The 12,526-nt window shown below is 45.3% G+C and overlaps 1 protein-coding gene across 1 annotated transcript in view; it reads right to left on the bottom strand.

Moving 5' to 3' along the window:
* Positions 1 to 230: 230 nt before the first annotated feature.
* LOC146401790 (uncharacterized) overlaps positions 231 to 12,526 on the bottom strand; it is a 58,954-nt gene continuing 46,658 nt past the window's right edge. The window contains exon 2 of the mRNA XM_084969373.1: positions 231 to 356. The gene's annotated coding sequence lies outside the window, so the exon portion shown is untranslated. The remainder of the gene's footprint in view (positions 357 to 12,526) is intronic.

The following is a 12,526-nucleotide window of genomic DNA, read 5'->3' as shown; positions in this document are numbered from 1 at the left end:
GTCAGAAATTCTATCTTTATATCTCAGCTCCGCCACTTAGTTGTACCACCCTCATTTCTTAACCTCTCTGTGCTTTGGTCTCCTTGTCTGTAAAACAGGAACATCAAAAGCACTACCTCAAAAGGCTATGGTGGGGATTAAATGAGGTCATGCAGGTGACATGCAATAGCAGTGACAAATTCTCTTCAGCTTCAAATAACACAGTTTTATTTTTTCTCATGCGCTGAAATACCTGGAGGTGGGTGAGAGAGCCGGAGCTGGTTCAGCAGCTTAAAGTGCTAGGACGGAGGCCTCTAGGCTTCCTCGTCCTCCTGTGGTCCTAGGACTGCTGTTGTCTGGTCATCACATCCAGATTCCTGACAGGAAGGATGGGAGTGGGGCTAAACAGGGAGAAAGACATGCCCCACAGTGGAGTCACCCCAAACAGCACCTTCCCAGAAACGCCCCCCCATACCCCTCCAACTTCCCACTCTCCCCTCAACCTCAGCAAGCTCAGACACACCTTCTCATTGAAGCCACGCTCTCTGAACTTACTCATGACTCCTCATGGCTAAATTTAGCAGATATTTTTCATTCTTCTTCTTTCCTGTCCTCTCTCACACAGCAGAAGGAGATGGCCTTCTTGAAATCCATTCTTCCTGTGGCCTCTGTGAGGGACACTGCGTTCTCTGCTTCTCCCCTGCCTCAGGTGGCTCCCTCTGTCTCCTTTGCACATTCATTCTCCTCCACATAACCACTAAACACCGGTATCCTCAAGGCTGGGCCCAGACCCTCTTCTCTGCTCATCTGAATCTTTTGTTGGACCATCTCAGCCACACAGCAGCCTAATTTCCACCTACACACTAATGATGCCCAACTTCTTCAGTCCAGGTGCCTCTTCTGAGCTCCAGACCAGTGCAGCCACCCACCCCCCTCACACTCAAATCTTCACTGGCTGGTTCCAAACCTTCTCCTACTCAAAATATCCAAGACAATGTTTGCGATCCCCATTCACCCATGAACATTCCACTCCATCGCCACCCACCTTCCAGCCTGGCCCTCTTCGCATGGTCCCCTGCCCAGGGAATGGCCCTACCTGCTGCCCAGTCAGGCAAGCTACAAACCTGGGACTCACCCTTGACTGCCTCCTCTCTTTTTCCTTCCATTTCCAAACCAGCAGCAGGTGCTGAAGATCTCATGCCTAAAGATCCCCCAAAGCTTCCAATCTGTCTCTTCCCTGCTCCAAGCCACCTGACTTCTCACCCAATCCTAGCAAAAGCCTCCTCATCAGTTATCCTGTGTCTATTCTTTTCTGGTCCATTCTCTCCACGGTACCCATGGAGATCTTTTCAATATGCAAATCTGATCACACCACCTTCACCAACACATGCCACACTCTCTGCCGCATTTAAAAACCTTTCAGAGAGTTCCCCTCGTGGCGCAGTGGTTAACGAATCCGACTAGGAACCATGAGGTTGCAGGTTCGATCCCTGCCCTTGCTCAGTGGGTTAATGATCTGGCGTTGCCGTGAGCTGTGATGTAGGTCGCAGACGCGTCTTGGATCCTGCGTTGCTGTGGCTCTGGCATAGGTTGACAGCTACAGCTATGATTAGACCCCTAGCCTGGGAACCTCCATATGCCGCGGGAGCAGCCCAAGAAATGGCAAAAAGACAAAAAATAAATAAATAAATAAATAAACCTTTCGGTACCAGAGTTTCCGTCATGGTGCAGCGGAAACGAATCTGACTAGGAACCATGAGGTTGTAGGTTCAATCCCTGGCCTCGCTCAGTGGGTTAAGGATCTGGCGTTGCCATGAGCTGTGGTGTAGGTGGCAGATGCAGCTCGGATCTGGCATCGCTATGCCTGTGGCATTGGCCGGCGGCTATAGCTCTGATTAGACCCCTAGCCTGGGAACCTCCATATGCCACAAGTGTGGCCCTAAAAAGAAAAAACAAACAAAAACCTTTCAGTACCTTTAATTTCTCTTAGAATAGAGGCCAAAATCTCTAATATGACCTACAAAGCTCTGAGTGAGGGGCCCTGATTAACTCTGGGAACGTATCTTGCACTTTGGGCACTACACCCTGGGCTGTAGCCAAAACAGCCTTCTCTCTAGCCAACAAGGCTTGGCTCTTGCTGGACTCTTTCATGGTGTGGCCTTGGGAACAGATCTCTGAGGTGGAAAAGAGTGAAGAGTGTTGCTATAAAGGAAACCAAGCTGTTGAGAGGCTCTCATACAGAATAGGTCATCCACATGAAAGACAAATTTGACCAGGATGGTGACTAGTGGTGACATGGAGAAGACTCAGAGTCACCTTCCAAAGCCCTCAGTGTATGTGCAGAAGAAACCACAGTGTAGACAACAAGTGCAGCCGCAGAGCTTGAGCTGTTCCCACGGCATGTGCTGTAGTATCCTGGGAGTTCTTGGTTCATGAAGAAAGGTGGGGAAGCCCTGAGGTGCTAGGAGGATGCTGACCCACCCCCTGCCAACCTTCCTCCAGGACCTACAACAATAGAACCCCAGCAGAATGAGCAGCCTCTGCTGGAGACACACAGGGGAAACCTAGTCTCTAGCGCCCCCACTCTGCCTCTGTCCTGTATCCCATCTCTCCTTTCTGCACCCTCCTTTTTCCCTCCTTCCCCATCTTCTTCCCCATTCCTAGCTGCCTGGTGGCCTTCCCAATAAAATAGGGTTAATAACACTGACCTTAAAAAAGATTCTCACACAGATCGGTAAGAGGACATGTTCAAGGAAGCTCCTCGTTGTGCTGTTTGTGGAAGCAGGAGAAGGTAGCCAGCTTGGGCTCCATCACTGGAGAAATGGGTTTGCACCACGTAGAAAATACACACTGTGGAGTGCAGCACAGCACTTAGAGAAGGCAGACTGGAAAAAATTGCCCACTGCAACATGGATAAAGTGTGAAAACACAGTGCTCCAGTACTCAGGATGTCACATCCAAATACAGACTCCCATTGATCAGAACAAGGGCTGCTTGAAGAAATAGCTAACTCTGGGTCTGAAGCGATAGAAGTCTAATATAAGCCAGGACCATCTAATTCTACCAGTAGCAGGGACACTATCGAAGACCAATGCAGGAGTTCCCACTGTGGCTCAGCGGTAACGAACCCAACTAGTATCCACGAGGATGCAAGCTCAATCCTTGGCCTTGTTTGGGTTAGGGTTAAGCATACAGTGTTGCCATGAGCTGTGGTGTAGGTCAGACATGGCTTGGATCCTGAATTGCTGTGACGGTGGTGTAGGCCGGCAGGCAGCTGCAGCTCCAATTCAACCCTTAGCTAGGAACCTCCATATACCACAGATGCAGCCCTCAAAAGCCAAAAAAAAAAAAAAAAAAAAAAGCAATGGTATCAAAAACGACTAAAAGAAGAGTTTTTGATGTGGTACAATGGGATTGGTAGAGTCTCTGCAGTGCTGGGACACAGATTTCATCCCCAGGCCTGGTACAGTGTGTTAAGGATCCCATGTTGATGCTATGGCATAGGTCGAAGCTGCAGCTTGGATCTGACCCCTGGCCCAGGAACTCCATATACAGAGGCTCCCATTTACCAAAAATGGGACCATTTGAGCACCAAAATGAATAACTGCAAATAATAGAAATAATCAATTAAACCCATGAGTTTAAAATCTTATTTTTAAAACCTTATTGATTTATCTTTAGAGAAATTAGCTCACTATTTTGAAAATAAAAGGAAAAAATAACCCCGATAAATAAAAGGAAAAAATCAAGCATTTACCTTGCTTTTCCCATACAAACTCTATCTCAAGGTAGTTAAGTTTCTCTGTATAGAAATATTCCAGCTAAGAAATGAAGAAGGAACGACAGAACTAGATTATTGAGATTTGAAAAGCCCTGATGAACTCACTGATTTTCGTCACTGCTAATATCACAGAGACTACCAGATACTAGGAGCCTCTTAATAGAAGGCCAGAACTTCACCTATGAAGTGTTTCTTGCAAAGAAATTAACCTGAATCTGGGCAAGTTTCTAGATCTTACTACCAGTTTATAGGAAATATACAGGGCAGAGAAACATATTAAACACCACCACAGGGATACAGTTAGCTGAATCCAGAGTATGGAAAACTCCATGAGTTTATTTATTGATCTAATCGTCAGTAAATACCTTCTTAGGAGTGAAGGGCAAACCAATGAATTAAAAGAGACAACCAATCACAATGTATAAATCTTTTTTGAATCTTGATTCAAAGAACTGAAAAAACTATGAGACAATACAGAAAATTTGAACATTGAATAGTTGATGCCCTAATTATTTCTAATTTTTAAATGTAATGATTATTTATTATAACTATTATGTTTTGATTTTTTGGGGCCACACCCGTGACATATGGGGGTTCCCAAGCTAGGAGTCAAATCAGAGCTGCAGCCACAGGCCTACACCACAGCCACATGGAATTTGAGCCGCTCATCTGCTTACACGACAGCTCAGAGTAACTCTGGATCCTTAACCCACTGAGTGAGGTCATGGATCGAACCTACATCCTCATGGGTACTAATTAGATTCGTTTCTGCTGAGCCATGACGGGAACTCCTATATTATAACTATTATATTTTAGGGGTTCATATAAAATCTTTGTTGGTGAAACAGTATGATGCTGGAACTTTAGAATAATCTGTGAAGTATTGGGAATGGGTGGGGTTGTGGATGAAATAAAATTGGCCTCAAGTTTACATTTTTGACTTTGAGTAATGGGTACCTTGGAGTTTATATTACCATTCTACTCTTGAAAATGCTTGAAATCTTTGCATAATAAAATTTTTTTAAATAGGAGTGAGTGAAAAAAAATGAAAGAGGACATCTACCACATCATTTATGTAAGTTTAAAATACAAACACAGGAGTTACCACCGTGGCTCAGCAGAAATGAATCTGACTAGCATCCATGAGAATGCAGGTTCGATCCCTAGCCTCCATCAGTGGGTTAAGGATCCAGCGTTGCTGTGCACTGTGGTTTAGTTAGCAAACGCAGATTGGATATGGCATTGCTGCGGCTGTGGCGTAAGCCAGCAGCTACAGCTCAAATTAGATCCCTAGCCTGGGAACCTCCATGTGCCACGACTGTGGCCCTAAAAAGACAAAAAAAAAAAAAAAAAAAAAAAAAGGAATTTCCATTGTGGCTCAGTGGTAACAAACACAACTAGTATCTGTGAAGATTCGGGTTGTATCCCTGACCTTACCCAGGAGGTTAAGGATCCAGCATTGCCGTGAGCTGTGGTGTAGATCACAGACAAGGCTCAGATCTGCCATTGCTATGGCTGTGGCATAGGTCAGCAGCTATAGCTCCAATTCAGCCCTTAGCCTGGAAACTTCCATATGCTACAGTTGTGTCCCTAAAAAGAGAAGACAAAAAATAAAAAATAAAATACAAACATATATACACACACACACAAAATACAAATAAAAGGACATACACCAAACACATTAGACTGCCTGCTATTAGAAAAGTTGGGGAATGGATATAGAAAATAAGGATAGAGGAGTTCCCGTCGTGGCGCAGTGGTTAACGAATCCGACTAGGAACCATGAGGTTGCGGGTTCGGTCCCTGCCCTTGCTCAGTGGGTTAACCATCCGGCATTGCCGTGAGCTGTGGTGTAGGTTGCAGACGCGGCTCGGATCCCGAGTTGCTGTGGCTCTGGCGTAGGCCGGTGGCTACAGCTCCGGTGGACCCCTAGCCTGGGAACCTCCATATGCTGCGGAAGCAGCCCTAGAAAAGGCAAAAAGACAAAAAAAAAAAAAAAGAAAGAAAGAAAGAAAGAAAATAAGGATAGAAATGCATAAAAATAAGTGAAACAAGAAAGGGACTTGCATTGACCAGCAACGAGATGTCATTAATTCAACCCTCTGCTTCTGAGGTCAATAAAATTCTTTCACACAGATTTGAGGATTCAAGGAGAAATGTGAGTCTTAGTCCTGGCACATCTTAGGTCCTTAATAAATGCTCATTCCCCTCTGTTCCCTCTACCTCCCACCATCTCTCTGCCCTGATAAGGGATAAAAGTGATCCGATTATTCACTTTAAGGTTCTAGGCACTAGTAACAGCTCCATCCTCCCACCTCTTCAGCAAAGGCTTTCCAGAAAGAACAATACTTAAGAAATGATTCTCAGAGTTCCCGTCGTGGCGCAGTGGTTAACGAATCCGACTAGGAACCATGAGGTTGCGGGTTCGATCCCTGCCCTTGCTCAGAGGGTTAACGATCCGGCGTTGCCGTGAGCTGTGGTGTAGGTTGCAGACGCGGCTCGGATCCCGTGTTGCTGTGGCGTAGGCCGGTGGCTACAGCTATGATTAGACCCCTAGCCTGGGAACCTCCATATGCCGCGGGAGCGGCCCAAGAAATAGCAACAATAGCAACAACAACAACAACAACAACAAAGACAAAAAAAAAAAAAAAAAGAAGAAAAAGAAATGATTCTCTAGGAGTTCCCACCATGTCTCAGCAGAAACAAATCTGACTAGCATCCATGAGGAAGCAGGTTCAATCCCTGGCCTCGGTCAGTGGGTTAAGGATCCAGCATTGTGATGAGCTGTGGTGTAGGCCAAAGATGTAGCTCAGATCCCACATGGCTGTGGCTGTGTCGTAGGCCAGTGGCTACAGCTCTGATTAGATCCCCCCCGCCCAAGCCCACAAAAAAGAAAAAAAAAATGATTCTCTAATTAGTGAACTTCCTGCACTGCAGCAGAAATTCCCATTTCCTTAGTGCAAGCCCTAAAACAAGAGGGCCAACAGTGTCCATTTCGAGGGTGACTGCAGGAAGACTCAGATCCACCCACCAACCCACAGCTCTTCAGAGTAGCAGTCTGGCTTTGTTTCCATCTCCCTTCTAAATCAAACCTATCAACACTAAAACGCCCACCTTCTGCTGTCTCATCCCAGGAATCCGAGAGCTCCAGGTTGTACCTTGGTCTTAGATGAGCATCAAAGTGAAATATTTATGTGCTGAGCTCTGCTCCTCTATCTAGCTGGAAAAAGTTCCCAGTCATGCCCCACCCAACTACTGCCAGAAGCCAACCTCTACCATTTCCTCCTCTCTGCCTCTATCACCATGACTGCCACGTTCCTTCCAAGCAATGTTTGAACTTTTAATTCAAAACCACGTTTTGGGTGACTGGTTCACTGGGAATCACTCAGAGGTTACCAATGACTCATCCAGTAAATTGGAAGCCCAGCAATTACCTTGGAGTCAGTGGTGCCTGACAGCTGCTCGCCAGTCTAAGGAGAAAAGGAGCAGAATTTTACATGGGTTTAAAACAAATAGACCTTTCTGGTTCATCTTATAGGAGTGAAAAGCAATCAATTAGTCATGTTCCTGGCTGCAGCTTGGCTCCGGCAGGTCAAAGTTAAGGTGAGCTATAAGCAGAAAGAAGGACATTTCACCATCTGAATAAAGCCCAGACCATGCACATAGCTTTATCTAGCATATTCTACATGTCTAGCATCATGCTGGAAGACACTGAGAAAAGTCACTCCAGGAAGGCCCCTTGTGGCTCAGCAGTTTAAGGATGTGGCATTGCTGTAGCTGTGGTGCAGGTCACAGCTGCAGCTCGGGTTCAATCCCTGGACCCGGAACTTCTACATGCCATGGGCACAGCCAAAACTAAATAAATAAAGTCACTCTAAGACCTCCACTTTCAAAATTTTAATAACCTCGTGAGGGATATAGAAAATTACATAGAACAATGTGAGACAGTACAACCAAGTAACCACATAACCAGCTGGCATTCGTCTCTGTTTAGAATAACTTTTCCCAGTTTAATTAGTAGATCTGAATTCTACATGTGTCCAAATGCCAGGACCTACACCGAATCCTTCTCTGGTGACTTTTCTTGGCACTCCATTTTATCTCTGACCCCTCCAAGGATGCAGCCTGGGACCCCTAGGACACACAGGGACCCCTTGCCCTCTGGAGCCCAGCCCTTCCCTTTGCTGGTCCCTTATGTGTCAGAGAGGAAAAGGAACGAGGCATCAAGGTGGATTCTGATGGCATCTCTACACTGGGGTGGAATGTGGGCGAAATTCCCTCTCCAGCTCTGTACCCATAGCATGCAGAAGTTCCCTGGGCAGGGATCGAACCCAAGCCACAGAATGACCCCAGCTACAGCAGTGACAACACTGGATCCTTAACCCACTGAGACACCAGGGAACTCCTCCAGCTCTTTGCTTCTTGAATCCAATGTTATTTTGAGCAGATGCCCCTGTGCACATTATCAGGAGTACTGACAGTAACAAGTAACAGACAAAACCATCCAAAATCACAGGCAAGGAGTTTTGAGGTACACCGCCAGAACCATACTACATTCTGAGTCATTAATCCCCCCGCTGCCAGGTTAGTCTTGGACTCTGCTGAGTATGGACCATTCAGCCACATTTGTATTGCTGGGAACAATGTTGAAATTGCCGTAGCTCAGAGGTCTAATATCTGTCACAAACTGTTCCCGGGCTCATTCTTTTCTCTCCTGGTTCCAAGCCTTCTGAGCAAGCAAATGAGGGCTTTCAGCTATAAGTGATTGAGTCACCTAACCAAACTGACCAGAAAAAGGTGGACCCAAACCAAATAAAAGCTAAAATTTAAATGTAGCCAAAGGAATCATACAGTGGAGAATTGGCTTTTCAATCTGAGAAAGCTGAGGGTAGATGTTCAGAAAATTAACTTAGGCATTTTTCATGCATCAGGGGCTCCATGTTAACTAAAAGAGCTTAGAATTTTGGATGGGGCAGTGTCTTCAGAGATGGTGAAGGCTGAGAGAATTCAGGACAACCTAGCATGAATGCATGACACGTACCATGCATCTGGCTGTCTCATGCTCAGCCATCTTGTCTATAATGCTGTGATGAAAGACAACCCCAAAACAACAATTTCACTTCTAAAAGTCCATCACTTATGATAACTACTCAACCTGTTAAGAGTATCTGATGCAAGCAAGCAAAACCACTTCTCTTAAACAAAATGGGAATCTGTTGGGACAATACAAGATGGTTTGTAGGATGGAATATAAAGCTGATTTCTTGGTCCCAGAAAGGTCGAAACCAGACACTGTCTAAGGGCTGGGGAGCTAGGGCTGATGGACAGCTCATGGGGAGTAAATATGGAACTCAAACATTTTCCTCCACATGTGTCACTCCTACTCGGGATTCAGGGATCCCAAAGAGAGCCTGACTGCCCAGCCTGGATCACCTTGTGCAGGATTGGATGAGGCATTTTGATCACCAGGCCCAAAACCCCCAAGTAAATCCAGGCACATTGCCACAAGAAAGGGGAAAGAAGTTGGGCAGGCAAACACAAGCCTCTTATCCATCTCTTACCAAATGCTATGCAATGGATACTACTGAGGTCCCAGAGTGCATTTTCACATAACTTCATGTATTATTACAGAAGACTGTCCTCCCTAAATGACTGTGTTTCTGAAAGAAAGACATTTACCCTCCTTGAGAACCAGAAATGGGAAGGTGAGCCAGATAAGAACTTTCAAACTAGAAGTACCTCAGGCAAGAACAAACCCCTGATTAATTACAAAGGACTCTGAGAGTCAGCGTCAGTGGCTGAGGACACGAGCCTGGTGACCGAAGTTGACTGAAGACCGTGCTCTGTGCATCAGCACCATTGTGTGAAGAGAACAGGTTGGAACAACACCATTGCCCAGATTATGGCAAAAATTCAGGGGGATGGACAACACTAGTGATATGGGGGTGCATGTCCCAAAGACTAGAGTAGGAAAGAGAAGAGCAGAGAAAGAGAACTTGGAGGCAGAACTTTTTGTAAAATGAGGCTCTGCGGTGGCCATAATCCTCTCCTCAAACTGGCTGTGGGATTTGTGCACCCCTAATCTGGGTACTAAGGATGCCCCTGAAAATAGATGGCTGGCTGACTCAGCTGACAACAAGGAGCGGATGGGGAGTGGGGTTCCTTATTCATATGCACCCCAAGTCTCCATCAACCCACTCTCACCACCACGTCTCTGATATGGGCAATTGAGGCTTTCTCAGTCATAGCCAAACCTCTATGAATACAGATTCGAAACAATCCCTTTCAAACTGACTGCTGCCCCCAAAGCCCCTGACCCCAGATAAAAATCTTGACATCATCACTGAATGTTCTCCAAGGAAATTCTGGCAAACTTGGGCACTTCTGGCCACACTACTATGCAATTTGTATCCCAGAAGCCAATGCTACAGAAATCCAGACACACACCACTAAAATGTGGCCAGCGGTTATTACAGAATTTGGTTAACTAGGTCCTTGACTTAATTACCATGTGTACCAGTGGCCGCTGGCCTAGAGTGCCTTGGGTCAGCAGATAAGACCAGCAAATTCTGGCTCCTCAGGACCTCTAGTTTTGGGAAGGACAGTCTCATGTGCTGCTTTGTCTCTTAGGAATGTTCCTTCCCCCTCAGCAGCTGACGGGACAGAGGTTGGAGGTGGATTTGACCCACCAGGTGGAACAATAGTTACCTTTTATCTCTCCTGTTGCTTATCAATAAAGGTACATTTATTTCAGTTTTGTGATTACTGGGGCAACATGGAGGCAAAGGCAGAAAAGCCTTTACGGAGATATTTCACTCCTTGGCTGATCTCCTGACAAACACACACCAGCTGTCAAGGGGAGCATCTTTCAGAGGCTCCCATGCCTCCGTGTCCATCCATGGCATCTCCTAATCTAAGGAAGAATGAGAGGGTGTGGTTGTGGGCTGCCAATGTCTAACGCACCTTTAAACCAGTGCAGCAGATGGGCTAGTGTTCCTGCTCCTCTCTGGAGCTCCCATCACAAAGCAGCCCTTGTTTTTTGCTTGCCATTGCTTTAGTCTCAATACTCCCATCCCCACCATTCCCAACCCTCTCCTCTGTCCAGCTATGACCATGGCCTGTCCCTGGTCAGCTCCACCATCATCTTCTTAGGGTCTCAGTATGGCCTCAGGAAGAGAAACCAGCCAGAGGGTCAACGAGGGGAGGAAAATACAACTGAAAGCAGAGGAGGTGGGTGTCACAGGGTATATGTGCCTATGTGGCCAACACCACTTCTGCCCTTTCAGGTTGGTTTGAGGTCTATAAAGTGTGTGTGTGTATATATGTATCTTTTTATATTTATAATTATTTACATATTTACTCATACATCAAAATATATCCTTATGTATATTTTAGTAATATGTATGTGAATCAAAGTTTAATAAGTCAGATTGGATGAAAAGGAATCAAATTTCCTGGGTGACATGGGGTTTCCATTACAGGACTTCAATGCTGGAGGGAGAAAAGTTACCAAGAGGATTGAAGAAGGTCAAGGTTGCTAGGAAATCATGCTCTTTCTCTGGTCTGCAGGAGTGTCTCTCTATCTTTCTCTCTTTCTTTCTCTCTCCCTCCCTTCCTCTCTCTCTCTCTCTATCTTTGCCCTTCCTGCCTGCTCCTGTGCTCACAATTCCAGGCCCTACTTCTCTATAGGTCCAAAGTCATCTTACATCTCCTATTCTACTCTTGCTTTTTCTTCATATAAACAAGTAATCTATCATCATTTCACCATTGTCATGACTTTATAGGCACTATTTTTCAGGATTGCCAATTGAAAATTGTTTCTGTAAAAAATGTTTATAAATCATCTCATTTTCCATTGATTTCCATTACCATTTCGAAGCAACAAGCCAACAGAGGAAACAACTTTGGTTTATGTCATAAAAACCACAGATGGAACTACAATATCCTTAAAAGAATAATCACTCTTTGAGTGTGATTCGTATGTGATTCTCCCCCAAATATCTACAAGAAAAGTTAGTCAAACAGGCAATCAATTACAAAGAGTGTTCCGTATTAACAGTATATTTATTATTTATAAACCACCTTCATAGATCGATTGGCTTCTGTTTTATTGGTTTTTCTCAATGACCAATGTAAACTGACTACTTAATCATTCACACTTGTAATCATTTGTCCAGATACCCAGTGGATACCTCCTGAGAGCCTCCAGGGCAGCGCTTATTAGGAACAGCCCATCAACACCCTCCCCCTCTTTGTGGTCACTGTGTCCCAATTTGTCCTATACTCCTCCACCCCTTAACCACTCTCCTGGTCATGAGACAGCCCTCTCAGCTCTAAGTCACATATTCTCCTTGCTGAGATTTTTTTTTTTTTTTTTGGTTATATATATTTTTTCCTTTTCAGCCACTGGAAATTCCCAGCCCAGGGATTGAACCTGAGCTGCTTCTGAGGCCTATACAACAGCTGCAGCAACACGAGATCCTAAACCCACAGTGCTAGGCCGGGGATCAAACCCACAATGCCACAGAGACAAGTGGGAATATTAACCTACCGCACCACAGTGGGAACTCCCTCCTTGCATTATATTTCCTTCTGCTTCCTCCCATCCCAATTTTTGCCTGGCTCAGGCTGTTCCACCTACTTGCCCTGAGATCCATGCATTTGTCTGTCAAAGGCTCAGAGCAGAGTATTAAATGTCACTCTTTTCAACAGAGACAAATATCACATGATATTGCTTACATGTGGAGTCTTTAAAAAATGATACAA

This window comes from Sus scrofa, chromosome 7, assembly GCF_054392235.1.
Source record: "Sus scrofa isolate SSC_HxYL_T2T_F1_AM1 chromosome 7, Sscrofa_HxYL_maternal_Yorkshire_Landrace_v2.0, whole genome shotgun sequence".
In the NCBI taxonomy this organism is placed as follows: domain Eukaryota; kingdom Metazoa; phylum Chordata; class Mammalia; order Artiodactyla; family Suidae; genus Sus; species Sus scrofa.
Note: the sequence above shows the minus strand (reverse complement) of the source record. Positions and strands in the feature narration are given on the sequence as shown.